This window comes from Danio rerio, chromosome 15, assembly GCF_052040795.2.
Source record: "Danio rerio strain M-AB ecotype USA chromosome 15, GRCz13ab, whole genome shotgun sequence".
Classification (NCBI taxonomy): Eukaryota; Metazoa; Chordata; class Actinopteri; order Cypriniformes; family Danionidae; genus Danio; species Danio rerio.
In genome coordinates, this window is record NC_141035.1 from 15,647,024 (window position 1) to 15,673,802 (window position 26,779).

At 34.7% G+C, this 26,779-nt stretch overlaps 2 protein-coding genes across 4 annotated transcripts in view; one reads left to right on the forward strand and one right to left on the reverse strand.

The window, feature by feature from the left end:
* zgc:172282 overlaps window positions 1-26,779 on the reverse strand; it is a 269,591-nt gene that overhangs the window by 241,866 nt on the left and 946 nt on the right. The gene's annotated exons all lie outside the window — the stretch shown is intronic.
* LOC147833617 (uncharacterized) overlaps window positions 2,007-26,779 on the forward strand; it is a 185,537-nt gene continuing 160,764 nt past the window's right edge. Inside the window, exon 1 of one of the 3 annotated variants that reach the window (XR_015509108.1) lies at window positions 2,007-2,110. The gene's annotated coding sequence lies outside the window, so the exon portion shown is untranslated. The remainder of the gene's footprint in view (window positions 2,111-26,779) is intronic. The other 2 variants (XR_015509107.1, XM_087283757.1) reach the window with 2 other exon arrangements.

A 26,779-nucleotide genomic window follows, 5' to 3' on the forward strand; every position in this document is an offset into this window, starting at 1 on the left:
TCAAAAAAAAATAAAATAAATAAATAAATAAAATCAATAAATAAAAGATATCCAACTGAATAATAATAAAATAATAATAATAATAATAATAATAATAATAATAATAATAATAAATAAATAAATAAATAAATAAATAAATAAATAAATAAATAAATAAATAAATAATAATAGTAATGGTCATCATCATTAATATTATTAATATTATTATTAAAGTATTTTCATTTCCTAATAATTAATAAATATTACATTTTATTTCTTCACAGATAGCCTCAATATTTATTTATTTATTTATTTATTTAGTTAATTAGTTAGTTAGTTAGTTAGTTAGTTAGTTAGTTAGTTAGTTAGTTAGTTAGTTAGTTAGTTGGTTAGTTAGTTATTTACAGCATTTGATTTGCCATAATGTTCGTACTGAGATTTACGGCTGCAACAACAAATTTATTAAATCAATAATGATTACTAAAAGAGTTGGCAACAAGTTTTGTAATCAATTCATTGTGTCACAAAAAAAAAAAAAAAAAACACTTTAGTTCAGTGTGGAGCGGAGTGAATATGGTCTGTGATACACTGATACAGAGTTTGGTGTCTCATAGGCAGGGATAAGGAGGAAGGAAGTTCAACAGTAGGGTAAACCACTAAAGAATCCTGCTTTTGTTCCATTTTGATGTGAAGTCCCTGGTGCTTACTCATTATTGACAAGCAATGCAAGTTAGCATTAGCTTGTTTACCCTTAGAGCGGCTACAGAAAAAATTCAAACTGAGCTTTGGTGCGTTGGCTGGTGCTGAGCCAGAGAAGGACTTATCATATGATCACAATTATGCAGCGTTTTAACCACCCAATGCTTATTTTATGTTTTAGACATGTAAATACACACATGTACTATTAAAACAATACATTAAGAGTTTGTAAAACACACAAGAAAGTCTATGAAAGTCTAACAATCCATTCAATTATAATTTCCCAATGTGTTTTATTCATATCAGAAACAGTGAAAGTAACTATAAAGTTGAATATACTCTTCTCTAAGTTTACCTGCCACTTACTGGCATGTATTTGTGGAGTAACTGATGAATTACAAGCTGAATCCTGCATGTTCTGCTCTTATGAACGAGGCAAACGTGCAGCTGCATATAAACATGGCAATGCCATCTCACGTAATATATCACGATCACTTACACATTTTTGTGAATTGGAATATCATCTAGTTTATGACATAAGCAAGCGTGTGAATATGTTAAATTAAAACGGAAAAAGAGATACATCTGTCATACAGTGGCTGTGGTGTGTCAGTGATAAAAAACGCGTTGCGACAGAAAAATTAGGGGTGAATGTTCTAAAAATAATGGTAGCCAAAAAAAATAATAATAATAATTGATTCCTGGATCCAGATAGAATCTTTTAATCGTACCAGTAAAAGTGTTAATAACAGTAGTAAAGCAATGGGAGTAGAGTTACTTTGCATTGCAAGACTAAAGACTGAAGACACGTTTTTATTCACTGGCCTTTTTCTGTTTGAGATTATATCTCATTAAGATTATTTTTCTTACTCCATTGGCAAATAATTTAGTTTGTTTTAAGCAAATATCACTCAATTTTGAGGTGTTTTTTTTTTTTTTTTTCAGAAAACCCGACAAATTTCTTATGCTATATAATATGTCTAGTCTGTATGTTTAGATATTTGGGTTTGAAAAAGGCACAAAACTCTGTTATTTAACTATATCTAGTTATTTTTATTATTATTACAATTATTATTATTATTATTATTATTATTATTATATTTTGAATAAAGAGTTGGAAATAAATGCTTTTCTTGTTTTGTTTTTTTATTTATCTGATTCATTGATTAATCAAAAAACGAATTACCTGATTAAACGTTTGTTAGTTGCAGCCCAACTGAGATTAAAACAATGACAATTTTGTCACTTATTTTAACATTTATGTGCTGACCTTAGCAAAACAGTCTAAAAGTGACATCTAGTGGCGATAGCAAAATTTAGTTGTATTAAGTTTGTACCTCTAGATTTGCCGTAGTTAGTGTTGCAATGGAAGAAATTTGACAGAGCTGCATTTCGCTGCCATGCAGGTTAATGTTACAGAAAATATAAGTCTGTGAGTATTTTGTTTAATATTTCTCTTCATTTATAGAGTGAAGTGTAATTTAAAGAAACATGTATAAAAATTGCATTTCCTAAAGGATAAAACAACAAGATTATTTGTTTTCTCAACTGTATGCAAAGCTATATGTTAAGTCTTCATGTAAAAAGTAAATTGTATGTTTAAGGCATAATAATTGGCAATTGTTTTTGTATGTTTAGTTTTATAGTGCTTCTTTCAAGTGAAGTACACAAGTCTTTCTTGGAGGTACCAGTTAGCTATTTGCAAAGCTAGCCAGGCACAAGCACTTCAGCAGTCATCCTAGTAGGGGCAGAATAGTTTAACTAAGCTTGTTTTGTGCATATTATATATGGGATACTCTTATTTTGAAAACAGGACCGGCTATAAGAAAGATTAAAGAGTTCTGTGAATCAGAGTGTTCATAGCTTGTCTTAATGCAAAATGCGGGATGAAAAGATTATATATTCAGCATTAATCTGAAGAGGCATATGTTTTGTTTAAACACACACACACACACACACGCACGCACACACATACACACACACACATATATATATATATATATATATATATATATATATATATATATATATATATATATATATATATATATATATATATATATATATATATATATGCAATATTCTGCAATATCAGAACTCCTACAGCCTCTTTACCCTTTGTGTATTACTCCGCCCACATACAGCCAGCAAAAAGCAAACACTACAGATCTAAAGCTTAAAGATGCAAACTCAACTGTTTAACTGTCAGCTCATGATTTGAATCCGGAAGAAAGTAGTTCCTCATACAAAAGGGTTTTTGAGACTCTCCATGTTTGATTTTGTTTTTATATACACAATTGTGCCGTCAAACTGTTGTATAAGCGCAATATCACACTTGTAGCAGTGTGATATGGCTGTATATCGTTTGAAATTGCTCAAATATATATATATATATTTATATATATATTTATTTATTTATTTATTTGTTTATTTGAATATGTATTTTGTGATGTAGCTGGAAGGGCATCTAACCCATTGAGTGACAAATTATATAGTTAACAAATATTTTATTTTTTATTTTATTTTTTTCCTTAAAGACAATGTATATTTAGTTTCCCAGTGCTGGGATGTGGCTGGTAAGAAATCAGCCACATAAAACATATGCCAGAGTAATTGGTGGTTCAGTCTACTGTGGCAAAGGGGCTAAGCCTTAAGATATTGTGTATTGTTAATTATTCAATGTTTGTATTGAGGGAACAGACAAATGTAAACAGCTAAATGTAAGTGTTTAATGCATTGTGTCTTATTCTGCTCCTACTGTAAATTTTTTAGGAATGGCAGTACCTTAATATTCTTCAGAAACTCATCTGTTTATGCAGAGGTTGATTATTCTTGACTGTGTGTTCATATACATCAAAACTACCAACTACAGCTCTAAATACATTAGTCGGCTGCTCTTTGCTGTTTAGATATTAGAGAACAGTACAACATATTGAATAGGTTAATTTTATTTTGGAGAAAAATCTGCAGTTAAATTTATATATATATAACTGCAGATCTTTCCCCAAAATAAAATTAACACAATACAATAAAACACAATAAAACTACATAAAGTTCAATTGAAATCACTTTGAAAATGTAAAGACATCCACTTATTAAGAATCAACAAACTCAGTAATGCTCATTTCACTTCAAAAGGTAAATAGTTTGATTTCCAAGTGTCTTTGCACTGGTATTATCAGATCTCAGGGATCTGTGATTGTGAATGTGTGATTGTAAGATTGTATCCAACACATTGTTGAAGCTGAATTATTGTAGTGTTAGGAAGGTTTACCTAATAAAATGGCAACTCTTTAAGTAACAGTCAGTCAAGTATCACGTTTGTCGTTTGAAACAACCGGCTATATTGTGATATAACTCAACATATGTGCTAAAGACTCAACTGAAAGCAGTGCATGAATCAGGATCTTGTATTGCATAAGGATGTTTGTTGACTCATCAGCAGGTCAAATACACATTGTGTGTGCCGGATGGTAGCAATCAAGTTGCTGCTACACACGTGGTGTATTCGTTTTAGTCTCCTTTAAAAAGGTTTCTTGTTTGCACTGTTCGAAACTGTGAAAAACAGAACCAGGCGCAGAGAAGCCCTTCTCAAACTTGCTAATGCCTTTCAAGTCATTCCTGGAAGCTGCACAATATGCATTAGAGACTGAACCGGTGACCCGGCAATCACAAAAACCAAGGTCAGAAGCACTAAAGGGTAAAAAGCGTCTCCTGTGGCACTATCAATTGTGTTTTGCTTTTGTGATAATTCAACAGTGGGGGAAAATTGAGAGCTGTTTGAGGTCAATAAAACCTGAGTGACTCTCAGCTAAAAGAGTGGCCATTTCAGCTGTCAAGCATGTGCTTAATCTAGCATTAAATCATGTGATCGCTATTAAGTGACCAGGCCTGACAGAAAGTGCCTGAAAAGCAGCAGACTCTCTTTTTTTCTTTCGCTCTGTTGTTGTTGCTTTGACATTCGCCCTCTTGTATAGCATCCCTCCACGTCGCCTGATTCTATTTTAAGTGGCTTTCATTCCATTTAGCAATGTTAAAAACATTTAAGGTCTGATGCGTTTTCACACACAGTGACATTCTAAACGTATCACATGTAGGTGAGGTCACAGCTGTCATTTGTCATGCTCCATTACTTCTCCCACAGAATTAACTATACATGACACAAGGACATCATGATATGATGACATTCTTTTTTTTCTAAATGTACTGTACTGTACACACACGCACACGCACACACACACACACACACACACACACACACACACACACATATATATATATATATATATATATATATATATATATATATATATATATATAAGGGTGTAACAATACGCATATTCGTATTGAACCGTTCGTTAGGAGACTTTCGGTTCGCTACGCATTAGGAGACTTTTGGTTCGGTACTCATTACAAACGGAACATTTCAACTCAGACTAACATCTAAAAAGATAAAAGAGAATAAGCACAAAATATAATGTTTTCAGTGTAACAACGTTTAACAGGCAACATACTGCCTTCCCCGCTGTCATGTTAAACAATAAATCACCGCTTTTGAACTCAGAATATCAGTTTATTAAAGCATGCACTCATTAGCAATCTTGATGCCTTCTGTGTCTGCAAGCTCGTGCTGGCTCCACCCCTGTTGCCCCAGCAACCCTGGACCTGACACAGAACAGCCAATCTCAATAACCTGTTCACAAATCACTGCACCCGCCCACCTCCAAACACTACTCCAGTCAGGCACGCGCTACACTTGCTCGCAAAATGGGAAACGTTAATGTAATCCCAGACATCCCAGATGCCCGTAAACGAATGATAATCTTACGGAAATTGCGCGTCTCCCCCCTGGAACAGCATTCAGACAGGCAATTCCTACAGATTCGAACAGGGCAAAACCAAGGCGATCTGTACATTTATAGCTTTGCATATGGGAGATCTTAAACGTTAGTGGAAATTTCAGGTTTTAAGAAAGTGTTAAATGTAATAGAGATCCGTACAGATAGAAATACAATGTCGGGTCCCGAAAAACCATGTACACACACATGTCTGTCTGTCTGTCTGTCTGTCTGTCTGTCTGTCTATCTAAATATCATTCTATTTTTTTAAAGAGACAAACCAGTTTTTTTTTTTTTTTGTTATTTATTGTGAATTACTGTGAGGTATGACAGTCTTTTTAATTTTAATACTTTGTTTTACTTTGTATTATTATTATTATTATTATTATTATTATTATTATTTTATTTGTTGATGGTTAAACCACATGAAATGTTAAATATATTAAATGTAAACTTTAACACGTACATGCTTAACAGACCTAAATGAGACCAAAACGGATACAAAGAGTTCATGTAATAATTCATCTATTTCATTCATTCATTAATTTCATTAATTCATTCATTCATTCATTCATTCATTCATTCATTCATTCATTCATTCATTCATTCATTCGTTCATTCGTTCGTTTTCTTATCCAGCACATGCTCTACGCAGCGGATGCCCTTCCAGCTCCAACCAATCACTGGGAAACATTCAAACACTCATTCACACAAATGCAATATGGACAATTTAGCCCTACCCAACATTTAGAAATGTTATTTTTAAATGATCTTTAACTCTGTTTTTGGAAACGACCCACATACATCCTATTTTTAATCCCTCTTGCTGATAATTCCTCGCACTTCAGGCATAAACATTCCCGAGCCAGATCAACTCAAGCTCAGGTAAAGGTCAAGTCCTTTCGACCGACGTTCTAGAAAAAACTGTCATTGTTTCACCTAGATTATGCCAGTAATCCCCATCCGCAGCGTAATCCTACCCAGAATTCTCACAAAACACACAAACACGAGCCATCATCAGCCGTATCACCTTCAATAAATCCACAGCTCAAGAGCCCCGAGCAGCACATCTGTATCCACGTGGACTGGAACAGACGCACAAACCCTCCCACCAGATCTCTATACGGATCCCATAATCTGACCCGCCACTCGTGCCAATGAGAACCGGCAGATGGCCACTGAGAACTTGTCTATTTATACGGGACGCTGCAGACAGAAGCAAAAGCTGAGCCGAGCTGTGAAGAGAGACAGACAGAAAGGGGAAGGTCAAATCAAGTCACATTTATTTCTATCCGCTTGTTCAATTTAAACATATGGAAAACTGTTTCCAGGTCAAAGCCTTTACTTGTTTGCAATGAAAACTCTTTCAATAGCTGCTTATCACCACTATTTAGGCATATAACATATTGAATTTAATATTTTACAAAATCATAGTGTCCCTTACAGACACTTGCTGGATCTAAGACACTAGTATTTGAATCATTATACAGTAAAAGACAAAACAATGTCTGACCAGTTGAGATTAAGCATTAATGTAGACATTATGATCATGGTTTTCAATAGTTTTGAAGTACACTTTTAGTACATTATAGTATAATTTGTTGTTGATCCAAAACTTTATACAGAGTCAAATGGGTTGAATGTTAGTTTTGCTTTAGTTTAGTTTACCAATGATTCAGTTCAGCAAAATACGAATGTCCTGGTAGAAGGAAGTTATTCACTGTAGGGCTGGTCTGGAGGCTGGCACATTGCCATTTTCAGACATATCATAAGCTGCTCTCCGAAATTACAGATTGACCAATGACAGTTGAGTATTAGTATATGGTAAGTGCAATTCAGACATCTTTAATTTCCGAGCCAAAGAGAAACAATGATGGATCCAAATCTCTCATTGGTTTAAGTGTTTTTAAGCTTTATGAAAATGATATAATAGTATAAACAAGATGCTTGTAAGACTGATTCCAGGCATCTTGAGATTAATTTATTTTATTAAATTTCCTAAACCCAAACGAGATAATGTAATGCCCAAAAGTTCAACAAAGAAGTACATTTTATCCAGTTAAGCTGAAGCAACAATGCTGACTCTGCTAACACCACCTACAGTTATTCCAAGAGTTAGTTCACCCAAAAGCTATGATTTTAATTATTTATTCATTTGTTTTTCCAATCCCCCCATATCTTTTTTTTATCTTCAAATTAAGATATTTCAGATAACCTTTATTTTACCAGGTAAGTTGATTGAAAACTAGTTCTCATTTACAATCACGACCTGGCCAGACGCAACACAAAAAGCAAATACAGTACAAAGCAGCAGGTACACAATGCAATAACAATTTCACAAATTAAGATACTACCATATAAAACCAACAATATATATATATATATATATATATATATATATATATATATATATATATATATATATATATATATATATATATATATATATATATATATATATATTAAAAAAAGCAGCAGAAAACTAAGATTAGGGACCAAATGAAGTGCGAACTTTGGGTATGCAAAGGTTAATAAAACTACCAGAGCGCATCACTGAAAAAGAAATTCAAGGATGATTCCTTGGATTTACTCTTTTTTTTTTTTTTTTCTTTTTTTACGTTAAGTGGTTGTAAACAATTTATTTGGGCTAAATTTAAACAAAAAATTAAGTTGGACAGTATTAAATTTGATTTGTTTGTTTAAATTCAACACAAATTGTTTGCAACAGTTCTGCATGCAGCACTTTTTTCAGTGCAGATTTCAACATGTTTCCTGAATGTTCAGGATTGGAAATTCCTTTAAATATAGTGGAGTTTTCCAAATAAGAATTTAGTAAATAAACAGAAATCTGAGAGTCTTCTCATTATCCATATAGAGCACTGGTCCGACACCAATCGATTCAAAGTTGTAAAAAAGGAATCAAAAACATTGTCAAAAGATCCCATGTGACTTCAGTGTTTCAACTGTAATCATATGAATCTCCAAGAACACTTTTGTGTGCCAAAAAAAAAAAAAAAAAAAAAAACTGTAAAAATAATTGTTCACTGTTGTGTTCATGCCAAGTCAGGTACAATACACTGGTGATGATAATGCTAACAATTGGGAATACTAATAAAAAGACAATTGAAACAATGTGGTTTTAACAGCGTTTTTGGCACACTAAAGTGTTCTTGGAGCTTCATATGATTACAGTTTAACCACTGAAGTCATATGAATAGGTGACATTAACTTTAGCCAGTCTGCTCTAAAACTAGCTAAAGGTTATCACCACTAGCAAAAATAGTTCATTCTAAATTAATGCTGCTTGATGTTATATTAACATCATTAAGTCTGCATAATGTGGTCTGTGATCATGAAAACCTTAACATATTATCATAGTTAATGTGGACAGGGCTTACAGATAAATCAGTTAACTAAGACAAAAGCAACAGTGGGAAGGAGTCAAAACATTGCAGGTGAACCAATTTTTCTATCTTCTGGCCAAATAAACTAAAAGACAAAACTGCAGTCCGTTTAGAAGACAGACTATCAGTGATCTTTATAGTGAGGAGTAGCCTACTCTCTTAAAAGTAAAGGTAGAAAAGCTGTCATGGGTCTGTACCTTCTCAAAAGGTACTTGTTTGTTCCTAAATGGCCTAAATTGGTACCTTTGATGCATATTAATGTCTACAGTGTAGGGTTGGGTATCGTTTGGGGTTATTTTGATACCAGTGCTAAACCAATACTTTTAAAATGGTACCGGTGCCAAAACGGTACCTGAACTGATATATTTAAGCCACAAAATTATGGTGGATGACTCTAGAAAAATCTTTTTTTTTGACAAAATATTTTAAATCAAACAATATAAATAAAGTTTAAAGTAAACACCAATTCACATATTTATATATGTGAATTACATTCATATTTTTCCCTTGATTATTTGTTGGTTAGCATGAATTTAGGATTTGCTTTATTAAATTACATTAGCTTACAACTAACTTGTGGAAAGGCTGTCATCAAAATACTGAACTCCTTTTTACTAGGGTTGGGGCTTGTGACTATGTTTACATGGTTATCTGTAAACTAATGATTTGCCTGAATCTGAATAAAACAAAATTATAATCAAGGTGTTTACATGAGTTGCTTTTAGAATGTTCCTTTCATGATCCAGTCTTACATGTTATAGTACATAGCTCGATTACTGTAATTGCATCCCCACGCTATCCATGGTTTCTCCAGAGTTTCATGTAATTTCAGGTGTTTCATTTTTTTATTTTCGACTTTAACTGTAGTTTCACTTTCATTCAGGAACATGTTATTCATGCCCCCATGACAAACTGAGGTATTTGATGTGAGAAATAAGTAAGGACTGGTGTCTGTGGTTCTTTAAGGTAATCAAAAATCACTGTTTACATGGTAGTCTAAACTCTTAATCAGAGTATTGTCTTAATTATATTAAAATTGGAGCATTGGTCTCCGTGTACGTACTCATTGAAAGTGCCAGATGATGTCGCAAGCTTTCAGAGACAGTGCATTCCTCTGGCTTTAAGTTGATTCCATGAGCCCTCAAATGTATCATTTAGTTTAACGTGTTCCTCCTTACACGCAACTTTTGTAAAGCATCTGCTTCACGTTGCTGTGTCAGAATCCTTGCTTGTAAAATACAAATTAGAATGCTTAGTTTAAGCAAATTTGATAAACGCGATCCTGCATGTTGATCTGAAGAGAGTCGCTCTTGCTCACCGAATGCGCTGTACTGCATGCGTCTGTTCCCTTAACAACAAGAACAAACGCCTGACATCGCCTGTCTGTACTCCTCTAAGTTGTTTAGAATTAAATGTTTAGAGATGGTGTGACAACCCATGTGTGCCTTCGATGCACCACTTGATGCTTCTTACAGCCTTGTTGCAGCAACAGTGGCACCGAAATTAGGCACCAAAATTCCAATGCTGATTTGGTCCGGTACACACCGCTAACAAAGGTACCAGGCATGTGCTAAAATGGCTCCGGGTTTTGGTACTCAGCCCTACTTAAACGTCATCCCTGGCTCGTTAGAAATACTATATGTGCCTCCATTTTCTGGAAACATAAAAAAAAAAAAAAAAAAAACATTGCTCCAGTTATGCTTTGAAGTACGTTTCAGATGACAATTCCACTAGAGAGCGCTGTCTACTTTGCCAATGCCAATCTGAAATGTTTCTTAGGGTACATTTTGTTCCATGTTTCAGATACATGTCGTCCTTGTACACATCCACAAAAAGGCAGGATTTGTGATACAGATTACCTATCAGAAGACCACTGACCTAAACCCTTCCCTAAAACCAACCAATAGTTAATTTAAAAGCAAACATATGACAAATGTGCACTGCGACCACATAGTTTTACCTTGATTTTTTTTTTTCTTACATTGATTTTTTCTCTTTTGTTTAACTGCATTCTCAGAAATAAAGGTACGTGAGCTGGGGTGGTATATTTTCAAAAGGTACAAATTGGATCCTTAAAGGTCCATATTATTAAATCAAGGGTACATAATAGTACCTAAACGATACACAAGTGTTCCACTCAATTTTTTAAGTACTAATATATACTTTTGCGGTACCAATATGGACCCTTTAAGTACAAATCTGTACCTTTTGAAAAGGTACCACTTCAGTGACAGCTCATGTACCTTTATTTCTGAGAGTGTGTGGATCACCAGACTCAAACCCGAGCAAATGAGTTACAAAGCAAACTGACCATGCCAAATAAGTTGTTTATATGGAGATAAATGAGGTAAACATATGTGTTTACAAATCATAGACACAATTAAGATGTTTTGGGGTATTTATTTAGACTTGTGTCTAAAAATAAATAAATTAATAATCATTTATTTTTAAAAACATCTCCTTGTAAATAGGAAAGGTGCGAAACATTACAAAAGTTTTGGTTATACTGCCCCATAGCATTCATTTTATTTAGAAACTAAAGTCAAATGTATGTTTAAGTAAATTTTTGCAGTTTCATAAAGATGAAGGGTTTAAATGAGCCTGTGCTAGCACCTAAAAAGTACAAACATGTACCTTTTGAAAAGGTACTGCCCAAGTGACAGCTTTCCTACTTTTATTTTTTGAGAGCGCAAAAAGAAAGAGTAGAGGAAGGTCACGGATGATTGACTCCATCACCACTGAAGGTGCAGCCGGAGATGACTGTGTCAAGAGACAATGCTGATAAACACACTCCTCCTGCAGTTACACACCGACCAGTAAAACACGCCGGAGATAAAATCCATTTCAGGATGCTCTGTTTTTGGGGTTTTACAATATCTCACTGTGTATGACAGCTGCTCACACATCTCAATGAACTGAGAAGGGATGGATACAAAAAAAAAAAAAAAAACAGGGAGCAGAGACAAGTGGGTTGCTTTACTTCTTTACTTCCCACAAAACAAGGTGAAAGTAAACTGGGTATTTTCTGTGCAGACCGTGGTACCAATGGGAACTGCAAAAATAATGAAAATTTTCAAACAGGCATCCCAAAAGACCTTCCGAAGTCTAGGAAGAAATGTTGCCTTTATCGGAGTCTGCCAAAAGTGAAAGCCTCTTTCAAGGTTATTATACTGTAGTTCAGTAAATCTAAAGCCATAGAGTTAGAAGTATTTTTTGTAACTTGAAATAAAATAACTAATAATAAAATAAAACTTACGCACAAACAGACACGCTGTAGAAATAATATTAAAATGAATGACAAATGAATAAATTTAACATGATAAGTTACTGCATTCAAGCCATTGTAAATAGATTATACAGTTAATTCATGCATTCAACTTGATTCATTAATGATTTTTTACAGTACATATACTGCATCTGTAGAGATATATCAAATACAAAAAAACATAATCATAGAGATATGGTATGCCAAGACTGCAGTATCAAATACACAAATATATTGCTTATACATTACTAAACTTTAAATAATAATAAAATAATGAATGACTAATGTAGTTATAAAAAGTTCAATTTTAGTGATACTTAAAAAATATATTTATTTAAACAACATGAGTATGGTAAATACAATAATAAATGCAGCATAAGAATACAAATGATGAAAAATATTTTAAACAATAAACCACGAAAGCTTGCTAAACCATGAAAACAAAACTTTAACAGTCACGTATTTAGATATAAACTCATATTTAAATATTATGAGCTATCAACTTCAAAATTTCATTCAATTGTATGATAAATAACAAATAAATTATTTGTTTGCTTTCAAGCTTCCACAGACATACAACTATAAAGGGAAACAAAAGGTTTAAGTAACCTCAAACAATTGTAAATAAATACCCTCAATTGATGTTAATTGAGCAGAAGTGTGCAGTGCAGCTCATGAAGGGCCACTATGTTTCAGTCCCAATTGAATACACATGAACAAGCTAATTAAGGTCTTTAGGATTTTTAAAATTGCTTAGTCCTACAGTAGCATTCACTACATTTAAAGAGAAGGTTTTTCTCTTTTCAAACCACTTTCCCTGCTTAAAGGGCACATATGGTGAAAAATCTACTTTTCCAGCTGTTTGGACAGACATACGTGTAGATACAGTGTCTAGATCGTCATACTGGGGTGATATAAACACACCCAGTCCTTTTTTTTTTTTTTTTTTTTTTTCAATTTAACAAGATAAAAACAGTGGACCAATTGGAGTGGTTTTCAGAATGACCGCAACTTAATGTAGGAGTGTGGTCCCCCCGCCCACCGAACTGATTAACAGCTATGCGTATTAACATGTCCTGGTAGTCAGGTGTATAATCATATCAACAAGACTAGACGTGCGCAAAGCAACCGGGAATAAAAGGTCTGTTCACCTCGCTAGGATCATCAATCATCATCAAATGTGATCAAGAGTATGTTTTACTTGTTTAAAATGTTTTAAAACAATGCATGTGTGTAATGAAGAACAGCGATTTAATTCATCTTAACTTCAGCACAGCCACGTGTCAGAACAATTATAAATGAAGACACATCAATCCCCGTTTGTGGACGTTAAATCAGGTTTATTTTGTACATTAACATAACAGTTATCCATACAGCAGTGGAGATTAACCATTATATTGTTAAATATGCGTGCAAAAAGAGTGTAAAGCTAAACGCGTGCTCGGTCTTTGTGTGTGCGTGTGTATCTGTGGTTGCACGCGTGAACTTTGTAACGACATTGTGTGTGACTCATCATTACAACTGCACAATAAATACTCATTGGTAAAGTTCTTATTGTAGTATTTCTCACAAACGCTACGTGAGATCTTCTTCCTTAAAGTCTGTGTGTTGTCTGAGGCAGCCGAGGGAGGAGATTAGGGCATGCAGAAAGGCACGTAGAAACGGTAGGCGAGGAGGACTAGCCTTAAAGGTGCAGTACGACAAAACAGCCCCCTGGTGCAAAAATGTAAAAAACAGAATCATGTAAAAGGTATAATGAAAAATCTGATGGGTGTTTTGAGCTGAAACTTTACAGACACATTCTGGAGATGCAAAATACTTATATTTAATCTAAAAAAAAGGGGTAACCTAGGTGCCCTTTAAAGGTCAGATATAGATTTTGAGGCATTTATAAAACAGGGTTACCATGAAATTTCTGGAATATCTGGAATTTTAAAAGGTCTTTTCCAGAAATGAAAAATCTGAGAACTCATATTTTCATTTTCTCTTTGCTTCTCATTTATAAAGATGTACTATTTCTATACAGAGTTTTTCATTACATTGTTTCACAGGGTTAGGCTTTTTTTCAATGCTATTTAATTCCTTTTCCATTGGTCAACAAGCAATCAAATGAAGTCACCTGGCTGTACCTGTTATAATACAAGCTTTGGCTGTTTTTGTCTACTCAGACCTCAACCAGTCTGTCCTAGTGTTTGTGGGGAAAAACGTATAACTATTGCAGGCTAGAATGGCAACTTTTCTTAAAAGTTGTTGTAACTTTTGCATAATTTCTTGTGCTAATTTGTTGTGAATATATACAGTATGTTACCGGAAACGTGTGAAATTCTGGTATTATATGGTAGTGGAATCTCATACTGGCAATATACTGTCTTACACTAATGTTTAACAGTCATGTGCTTGGACAGCCATCATCAAACAACATGTGCCACCACCAATATCAGTGGAGGAAAAAATGTTGGAGGTAGACCAGTTGCATATCTTGCCGCACAGCAACTGGACATATAGTTGAATGCCTAGCCGATATATAAAGTAGCAATCATTTCTTACTTAACATTTGGCATACTCTCTCTCTCTCTCTCTCTCTCTCTCTCTCTCTCTCTCTCTCTCTCTCTCTCTCTCTCTATATATATATATATATATATATATATATATATATATATATATATATATATATATATATATATATATGTATATATATATATATATATGTATGTATGTATGTATGTATAAAAACCTCAAGAACCATTGATCTTATATCTTACCAGAAAAACAAAGAATTTACCTCTTACTATACAAAGCCTCGTACTATGAACTACATCATATTTGATGCGTAAATGACTCTAGCTTTACAAAAATCATCTTAGAACTGCATTTTTTTATTGATTAATATATTGAATCTAGCCTTCTTCAAATAGGCTTTGGCTGAATGTGCATTGCTATAATGTCACATGACATCTAAATAGGGTCATACACCTAAGAAGAAATGGTGCAGTGCGTGTCTAAAGGTATCACACACAAGATGTACATTTTCTAAATGAAAATATAGTGCTATTTGAAAAAACAATGCAGATGGCGCGGAAGGAAACTGAACATACGTTGAGCATATGTTGAACATTTGTCACAGCTGGACAAATTCTAAAGAAAATCTGAGGTAATACTAAGGGGCAAGCACCTTTATATTTTGTGCCGTTTGCTTTATTTGTGTGTAAAATTCAGCGTTCAGCATTATGAAGTGACTAAACACAACAGTTCAGTTTTTCTTTTCAATTTCAATTGCAGGGGTTCCCAATCTCGATCCTGGAGGTCTGGTGTCCTGCAGATTTTAGCTCCAACCCCAATCAGACACACCTGGGCTAGCTAATCAAGCTCTTACTAGGTTTTCTAAAAAACATCCTTGCAAGTGTGTTATGCAAGTTGAAGCTAAAATCTGCAGGACACTGAACTTCCAGGACCAAGTTTGAGAACGCCTGCTGTAGGTCATGAAAATTCAGCTGTAGTCACTGAAAGGTATGAAACACAATTCAAGGAATATTACATTTAGCTTAGAGTGAGAATACTGACTTATATTCTTGAAAAATTCACCTATGACTACAGTTTTGTCAGTTGTCCTTACACATGCTGTAACTTTAGGACAGGAGGAAGTATTATACAGTTTAAATGCTTAAGCTTCACTTCACAAGCCATATCTCATCTTCAAATGGCATTCACACTTTTGGCCTGATAAGAGGAAACCGACTGTGTGATAAGAAAGTTTTTTTTTATAAAAAGAAAAAATTAAAAATCCACCCTACAGATATCTCAAGCCACTGAGTCACTGAAAGCTCCAGGGGCACCATCTGATTCGTTACTCTTATAAAACAGATGAAAAGACAGTTGGAGAATTCATCTCTATGCATGGGGTTCTTTAAGGATATGGAAAAGAAAGAAACATTTTCTTTGATTCTGACTAGAAAGATCTAAACGTCTGGTAAAGTAGGACCTCTGAAGCTTCTGAATGTTAGCTTTTAAGAGCTGGCAATGGCATAGCAGATGAAATTATGTTTTAAAAATGATGTGTTCACAGCATTACTAGACTGTAAAAAGATTGCATGTCAACAAGTCATGGCAGCAAATGTGTAATTGTTGCTTTAACCTATTTTAATATTTTTTTTTTTATGACAAGTTTAACTTAATATGTTTGGTTAGTTTGACTGATATAAGTTCAGATGACAAGAAACTGTTAATTTGATTTAACTCAAAAATGTAAAACAGCAAGACATTTTTACAGCGTATGAATGATTCTGAATTAAATTACAAATTGTTAAAAGTTGCGAATAAACTAAAGATTTCCGAAGTATGTACAAATATTCCACCAAGATTCCAAGTGGTAGATATAAAATTGAATAATGTGTGTTCATATCTTGAAGTTGGTCTGTCTGATGTGATTTATCCCTATGCAATTTGATTGGACGGGAATCAGCAGGCTAATTAATCTACTCAGTTAATCTCTGTAGACAAGAAAAACATAAACATATGAAGCAGTGACTGATATAAATCAAAAAAATATATACTTGAATAAAAGTACAGATTTTTAGTTACTCAGTAATTACAGTAATTTTTTGTTACTCAGTAATTGTAATTACAGTAATTTAAGTATCTGCAACTCAATAAATTATATCACTGATTCAAACCTAAACAAAAATCACTGTTACATGGCTTTACCAAATCATAGCTTGTAATAAAACAGTTTCAGTAGATTTATAATAAAAAATTCCATTAAAATATTATAACATATAGGTTTTATTTATTTTATTTAATATTCATTCATTCATTTTCTTGTCAGCTTAGTCCCTTTAATAATCCGGGGTCGCCACAGAGGAATGAATCGCCAACTTATTCAGCAAGTTTTTACGCAGCGGATGCCCTTCCAGCCACAACCCATCTCTGGGAAACATCCACACACACATTCATACACTACGGACAATTTAGCCTACCCAATTCACCTGTTCCACATGTCTTTGGACTGTGGGGGAAACCAGAGCACCCGGAGGAAACCCATGCAAAGGCAGGGAGAACATACAAACTCCACACAGTAACATCAACTGAGCCGAGGTTCGATCCAGCGACCTTCTTGCTGTGAGGCGACAGCATTACCTACTGCGCCGTTGCCTCACCTTTATTTATTTATTTATTTATTCATTTATTTTATGTATTATTATTATTTTTTTTTATAAATGTTGCTAGTGTATTTTTATGTTATTTAGTTTTTTTTTTACTTTGTAGCATCTTTGAAGTGTCTCTTGGGCATTCAAAATGCAAGCTCCTAAATCTTTAAATGGGGAAACATCAAATTCTCAAAAACTGTTTGCCAAGCCTACAATTGTTGTTTTTATATACAGTTGAGGTCAGAATTTTTAGCCACTGTTTGATTTGTGATTTTTAGCCACTGTGTGATTTGCATTTGAATGGCTGAGGTTGGAATCCATTAGGCTAGACAAAAGCAGCTGTTAGTTTCAAACAGATTACAAAACCAAAGAACAATTGTTTTCAAGTGTAGTTGGTTAATTTAAAAGAGATTTCAAGCTTAATTTAATTTTATTTTCCATGTCTGTGAGGCAGATATTTGCTGGGATTCCAACAAGTTTACACCTTAAAGAAATCATACCAATGAAGCTGCAGAAACTGTCATAAAAACACAGGTTTGGATCTCCCCCTTCCCCGGAGATTTGTCAGTCTAAAGCGATTGATGATTGGCTTCTACACTAGATGGCCTGGTTTGCTTTGCTTGAGCATCCATATTGGCTGTTACATTTTACCATATTCAAAACTAAACGAGTGGCATGTGTTGTGTATTCTATAGTCTTTGGTATGACTTCAAAAGTGGGAACTATGACATTTTTGCTGGTCATGAGATCAAACTCCATTTTCAAATTCATCATCAATCTCTTTATATGAAGGCACTTAACTCTTGATCAGCCCCGAATGAAGAAAGCAGAGCACTGACTCTGACCTAACGGCAGACCCAGAGTCAGTCAGGCAGCGGTGAATGTGATTGTGCCGAGACCCTGTCATAAAATGATTTTTTACTGAACCAAGGAAAGAAGACAGACAGACAGTAGGGATCGGTCATCCTTGAAAGGCCAAATAGGAAGTGATGGTTTCCCACAGTGCTGGATCTGTTTCTCTGCAGGAACCCCAGAATGGATTAGTAAAGGCTTTGGCTGTGGTTTGACTGGCTGTAACCGTAGATCAATAGAGACTTTGGAGCGCAGGACAAATACATAAAGTGCACTTAAGCAGACCTTAATTATGCCAACAGACACAATGTTGAAGATATACTGGGTTTTTACTGCTGAAGGCAAACGCTAAATTTTCTGGGTCATATTTCATGTGATTATTTAATGTCATTTGAAATTTAAAACTGCTTATGGTGGGAAAACTATTGGTAAGGATGAGATCAAACATCATCACAATACATTTTTAATGTTGCACACTTTTACAGTTCTAGGTTTTGGAATAAGATTACAACTTTACATTATAGGAACAACCACACACCAAGTGTAAATATTCATAAATAAAACATATAAATAAAATAAATATATATATTTATACAATTTTACCCTATTTTTGTGAGATAATTATATAAATTTGAATTTTTCTTTAAAAAATAAAAATAAAACATTTTTTAGTCATCATAAAAATAAAATAGAAAAAAAGTAATTAAATTAAATTAAATTAAATTAGAACTTGATTACAGTTGATTTTATACAAATAGTAGCTGCCAAATCTCTTGTATTATTCCAAATGTGAGCTGCATACTGTGAAAGCTCCTGTTCTTAAGCCCCTTTTTGGACAGGACTACTTTTCCCTGAGGACGTCAGGTTAATTTGTGTTTCACAGTCATACTTTGTGATTTTAATCCTTTATAATCAAACATGCCTGTGTTTTTTTTTTCACCACACAACCTCTAGAAAACAGCAAATTACCTACTGTTTTTCAGCTAACCGAAGTCCTCTGAGAAATCTAATCCTGTCCGGATGGAAACGCCTGTGGAATGACACATGGCTTCTCCTCATTTATTTTGACCTTCATTGAAAACCGTAACTAAAGTTAAATTTCTCATCGTGCTGCCTGCTGCACCTTTTTTATGGGTTTCGACCTTTTTTGCCAGCTTTCTGGGGGAAAGAAACAGTTGGTGGCTCAAGTGCTGCTGGCATCCCATCTGACAAAAATAGAAAATTAAATCAGCATTGCTGCATTGCCACTTTTCTTAAAGTGTTCTTACAGAAATGGTTTGCCCAAGGATGAGGGGTCAGATTCACGAAAGATTCTCAAAAATACATTTCTTTTTAACTACCATTGTTCTGACTTTTCTGAGGGATAGTTTACCAAACATGAAATATCTGTAATCATTTATGAACCATCCACTTGTTTAAAACTATTTGAGTTTCTTGATTCTGTTGATCACAACTGACTTCCATAGTATTTTTCCTGGACGTCAATGCATCAACCAGCATTTTCCCCAAAATAACTTATTTTGTGAGGATATTTCATCGCAAACACTCACCACCACACACTGTGTGTTCTACTGTGATATGTCAGAATGCCAGTCTGTTGTCATTGGTTTGCCACTTACAGTACTTATTGGAAACCATATCTGCATTTCAGCTCCAGAGACTTCCCCGCAAGTTGCAAATACAGTGATACAAACAGCAACGATGGCATCAAATCTGTGCCCTCATCCTTCATAAGAGCATGTGTAACCCCTCTGGTTCTATTTACCCCTTTCTGAAAGCGATTTAATATCTTTGACGTTTCCAGCATGGGAGGCAACTGAGCTAAACAAGGATACTAAAAACCACAGCCTCCAGCATCTAGAGTGCATCTAAAGTCCAGAGGAGTTTGCTTTACCCACACAACTCTTATTATCTGGCATCTATTTTTCAAAACCCCTAAACCATAAACCTCACTTCCGTTTAGATCATGGTATCTATGTAACTCACTCCGCTTAAAGCATGATTAAAACCAGCACTAACCTGGGAGGCAAGCACGTTAACAAGGATGCTAACATTTGTAGCCTCTAACGTATGTTGCAAGTGCACCTCTTAAGGCCATGGGTATGAGGTTCAATTGCACACTCACTTCCCAAACCATACTCCTCGTCTGGGTCTTTCTTACTAGCTGACCTAAATGTCGCTCTCAGAGCTCAAACCGTAAACCTTACTTTCACCTGGATCGGGACACCATTCTTCCAATTATACCAAACCCATTTACAGTGGTATTTGAACCATCAATTGTGACATTTGAGTCATACACACTAAGTAGTACTCTAAAGACTAGCACTTCTTGTGTTAGTAGCGAGGGTGTCTGTTGAAGGCATGTGAGCCAGGTGTACATGCACAGCTCCTTTATGTGGCTATTAGACTTTCTTTGTTAATCCCTAAACCTGACTCCTATCTGGGTCACGCCATCAATATATCTTCTCTGATTTAGTTGCTAATGCACCTTTTGATGCCATGGGAGTGAGATTTATATGTACAGCTCTTAGATGTGGGCATTATACTTTCCCCTCTAATCCCTAATCTCACTCTCACTCGGGTCATGGCACCAATGTAACCCCTCCATTTCTAATCCTTAAACCTCACCCCATTTGGGTCACAACAGTAATATAACTACCCCAGTTCAGTTGATAATGCACCTCTTGAAGCCATGGGAGTGGACATTACAAGCGCAACTCTTACACATTGCCATTACTCTTTCCCTCTAATTCCTTACATCACTCCCATCCGGGTCATGGCACTAGTGCATCTCCTCCATTTTTACCCAACACATTTAGAGTGGAATTTCAACAATCTTTTGTGTCATTTCAGATAAAACAACTAGCAAGTACTCTAAAGTCTACCACTACTAGTATCGGTAGCTATGGTGACTCTTGAGGTCATGGGAGAGAGGTTTACATGCAGAGCTTCTATAGGTGACCATTCCACTATCCACTGTTATCCTTAAATCTCACCCAATTTGGGTCACGGCAGTAATGTAACTCCCCTAGTTCAGTTGCTAATGCACCTCTTAAAGTCATGGTAGAGAGATTTACATTCACAACTTTTACATGTTGCCATTACACTTTTTCTCTAATTCTTAACTTCACTCCCATCCGGGTCACAACACCAGTGCAACTCCTCCATTTCTACCCAATATATTTAAAGTGGGATTTCAAAAATCATTTGTGTCGTTTCAGGCAAAAAAAGTCTAGCAAGTACTCTTAAGGCTACCACTGCTGGTGTCAGTAGCTATAATGCCTCGTAAGGTCATGTGACAGCGGTTTACATGCACAGCTTCTATAGGTGACCATTACTCTATCCCCTGTAATCCTTAAACCTTACCCCGTTTGGGTTACGCAGTAATGTAACTCTCCCAATTCAGTTGCTAATGCACCTCTTGAAGCCACTGCAGTGAGATTTACAAGTACAACTTGTTGTACAACTTACATGTTGCCAATACACTTTCCCCTCTAATTCTTAACATCCCTCCCATGTGGGTTACAGCACCAATGCAACTCTTTTATTTCTACCCATCATATTTAGAGTGGATTTTCAACAATCATTTGTGTCATTTCTGGAAGAACAACTAGCAAGTACTTTGAAGTCTAACACTACTAGTGTCAGTAGCTATGATGACCCTTGAGGTCATGGGAGTAAAGTTTACATGCACGGCTTCTATAAGTGACCATTACACTTTCCCCAGTAATCCCTAAACATCGCCCCATCTGGGTCACGGCAGCAATGTAAGTTTTCCAGTTCAGTTGCTAATGCATCTCTTTAGGCCATGGGAGTGAGATTTATATACACAACTTTTACAGGTTGGCATTACCCTTTTCCTCTAATTCCTAACACCCCTCCCATCCGAGTCACTGCACCAAGGCAACCCCTCCATTTTTACCCAACACATTCAGAGTAGGATTTCAACAATCATTTATGTAATTTAAGGAAGAACAACTAGCAAGTACTCTAAAGTCTACCACTACTGGTGTCAGTAGCTATGATGACTCTTGAGGTCATGTGAGAAAGGTTTACAATGCCAGATTCTATAGGTGACCATTACACGATCATCTGTAATCCTTAAACCTCACACTTTTTGGGTCATGGCAGAATTGTAACTCCCTCAGTTCAGCAGTTCAATTGCTAATGTACCTCTTGAAGCCATGGGAGTGAGATTTACAAGTACAGCTCTTACACGTCGCCATTACCTCTAGTTCCTAACATCACTCCCATCCGGGTCATGGCACCAATGCTCCTCCGTTTCTATCCAAAAAGTTTAGAGTGTGGAGTTTTAACAATCTTTTGTGTCATTTCAGGCAGAAAATCTAGAAAGTACGCTAAAGGCTACCACTACTAGAGTCAGTAACATTGATCCCTCGTAAGCTCATGAGAGTAAGGTGTACACACACCTTTCCTATAGGTGACCATTATACTTTTCACACTAGTCCCTAAACCTCACCCCATCTAGATATAGACAGCAATATAACTCTTCGAGTTTAGTTGCTAATGCATCTCTTGAGGCCATGGGAGTCACATTTACATACACAACTCTTACAGGTTGCCATTACTCTTTCCCTCTAATTCCCAACATCCCTCCCATCCGGGTCATGGCACCAATACAACTCCTCCAATTCAGTTGGTAATGCACCTGTTCAGACCAGGGAAGTAAGTTTTACATACACAGCTCCTATAGGTGGCCATTAAACTTTTCCCACTAATCCCTAAACCTTACTCCCATCCGAGTCACAGCACCAAATGTAACTCCTCTGGATCAGTTGCTAATATGCCTCTTGAGACCAGGGAAGTGAGGTTTACCTACATATCACTGCACTTCACATCTTAAAAACATGAGCCAAACTCTTCTATGCTTCAGCAACATCTACAGTGTTGGAAGGTCTAAGATCATTGTTTTTCAGACAGCCAATGATGTGTAAATGTGTTTCAAACCTACATAGGTTCTTCTTTCTTTTGGAAAACAATTATTCAATGTATTGTGTGCTACGATCTTTTGACAATGCGTAGACCTTTTACATTCACAAACAGCTACATTTAAAGAGCATAATAGGCTGCTTTAAGGCTTTAAAGTTACAGCCTCCTCTGGTTAAGCAGGGAGCCATTGATTTCGCTGAGGTGTGAAATGTTTAAGCAGAATATTGATGTGCTTCACAACATAATGGAAGAACAGGCCTGACCTCCTCCATTCTTCACTCCACTTCCCTCCCCACCCATTTTACAGCCTCGCCTCTATCCCGATGTCTGCAGTGTGTATCTGTGTTGGCTTCCAGACCAGATCAACTGGAAAATTACACGTCTGCCCATTTAAGCTCCATTGGCGAAAGTCTGTTGTTGGGCATCAACTCAAAAGTGGCAAGAGTTCATTTAGAGCAGTCGCCGGGTGCATTAAGCAGAGTGGGAGGAGGAAGAGTAATAGGTAATAGAAGAGCAACACACAGGCTAATACATCGGCGCAATTAGCCGCAAGCCGAGGCAGCTGTGGCGTGACGGAGGCCTGAGGGTAATTGCAGACCCCACTCATCACTGCCTCTCGTTAATACAGAACTCTGCACCCCTGAGAGAGAGAAAGAGGGACTTCCTCTCCTTCGCCCTGCTCTGTACTTTCATTCCAATCATCCCCGAGCACCACTCTGCTTCATGGTGAGCCCACTCTCGGCTTTTCTCTCTGGAGATTGAAGTGTGCACCCTAGTCCTACCACATGCTGAAAATATGACAGTCTGTTTGAAAAGTCCGGGATGGAGCGTTCAATCTTGAGCTTGCATTCGGAATACAGCCTCATCTGCATATTTTGTGCGCAGCGCGGATTGTGATGGATGGCAGAAAAGAAAGGGAAAAGGGAAAAAATCTAAAATATTCCACTCAGACACCTGGGTTCTTATGAAATTACGTAACAAATGGTGGTTAAATTACATTTACCAGCACTATGACAAAGCAAAAAAGCTGACTAATGTAGTCTAAGTATTACACTTGCTAATGACAGAAGGGTTTCATGGCTGCTGCCTAAAAAAATAATAATAATAAATAAAATAATAATAATAATAATAATAATAATAATTATTATTATTATTATTATTATTATTATTATTATTACTATTACTATTATTACTGCCTCTACATTATTATGACATTATATAATAATAATAATAATAATACTTATTATTATTATTATTATTATTATTATTATTATTATTATTATTATTATTATTATTATTATTATTATTATTGTTATTATTATTATTACTGTCTCTACTGTATTATGACATTTTATAATAATAATAATAATAATAATAATAATAATAATTATTATTATTATTATTATTATTATTATTAATAATAATAATAATAATAATAATAATTTTTATTATTGTCTCTACATTATTTTGAATAATGTAAAACTATTACACTCGTTAATCACATAAAAGATTCAGCTTATTATTATTATTATTATTATTAGTATTAGTATTATTATTATTATTATTATTAATAATAATAATAATAATGATAAGCAGAATCTTTTATGTGAATAACAAGTGTAACAGTTCTACATTATTCATAATAATGTAGAGACAATAATACAAATTATTACTATTATAATATATAATATAAAATAATAATGTAATTAATATTATATTATTACTATTATTATCATTATTATTATTATTATTATTATTATTAAATAATTAATTAATTCTTATGTAAAAAAAATCAAATTTCGAATTTAATTTTATTTTCTTTTATCAAACTTTATTCTTTGGTGGTCATTACTCCATGCTTTAGTGTCAGATGAGTAAAACAGCTAATAATTAAAAACATAAAAAATCTGTAAATCTTTATTTTTCATATACAACAATTAGGTTACCCCAGCCCTGTTATAGAATGAGGATGCAAGCTATTAGTGTCCTCAAACAGACTTGAAAAACACTAAAAGGATCATTAGGACAGAGAGTGACCACCAGGAGTGTGTGCCCAATCAGTGCAATTTTAAGCTTTCAGCATGCCTTTTTTCTACCATGTGTGTTCTTGCCGCTAATTTGACACTAGAACAAGCTCTAAAATGGTAAAAGAAAACTATAAAATCTTGCAAATCCATCTAATTCAAAGCCCCCCTTTCATTTCACACAACAGAGAACTCATCATGATGCAGCAGACTAGAGAAAATGGCCAAACTGTGGTTGCTGTGACAGATGCAGCTAAACCAGTATGTTCTGCCAGCCCAGCTCTGACAGTTAAACGGTGACTCCTTAAGCAAATGGCAATTCCATGTGAGTGTTAATGGGACGTGCAAACATTCATGCATTTAATTTGCCTTGTATGGTTATATTTAGATTGATGTCATATGATTATTTTCAGATTTCAAATTTTATTTTCAGAACTAAGACACTGAATATTTCAGAAATATTGCTTTTCTTCATCATTCCTTATTTCATTTTTCTCTTTAACTTGCACACATTAGTTTACATTTTTTTGTTGAATTCCAATATTAAAATTCCCATTAAAAATGTATTAATTTATTTAAAGTCTCTTGTAATTTAAGTATGAGAGAACATCTCAAAAGTCCATATTTGTCCTCAGAATTTTGTTGTATAATTCTTGTACTTGTAATTCTGAGAATCACACGTAAAACTTAATGCATATATAAATAGCAAAATATAGTATAAATCAGAAGTTTGGTAGAATGATAAAATATACATTACTGATTTAATCCTAATGTGTGTGTAGAAAAATTAAGCACACATAACTGTAGTGGAAATTGTCTTGCATAACCTTAAGTCAATACAATAAACTGAAGGTCATTCTGAAAAAAAAATGCTATTGACTAATATATTATTATGTCAGTTTAAGCAATTCTGTCATTTACATACCCCACATAGAATACTGTGACAAAGCAAATAAATAAAACACAAACCAGCTGGAGGTAATATTGAAGGGCATTAAAGGGGAAAAAGCACATGTTTGCTAACAGCACACAGATTAAATTAGGAATGGTTATGAAATCGCCACCTGCACCTGACATGACTCAAATGTTTGCAGGCTACAGAAGCTATAGGCAATACGGCGCACACACGCATGCATCTACAGGCCCACCGTGGCCCCCTACCTGTGGACAAGTATAAGACATTATGAGCTTTGCAACTTGACATTCAAAACTCCTCCAGTTTATTATATTTTTTATTTATTTATGCAAATGGAATAAATTAATATTGGATGGGTATTTATCTTCATCACAATAATATATATATATATATATATATATATATATATATATATATATATATATATATATATATATATATATATATATATATATAATGTATCAGTGAACTGATACTCAACAGTGCTTTTTAATGAATGATAACACCTCACCTTATGACATCATGGTGATTCTAACAGGACATTTTTGCATGTGAATAAAATGCAGTGATGATTAAAGTCACATATCTCATGGTTTTGGCTTAAGACATGTAAGATGCGTATTATCACAAAGGTGTATGTGCACTATTATCAAGCAGAAAAACCCAATCACCACTCTACTAAATGTAGGTATAACATATTATAATGCA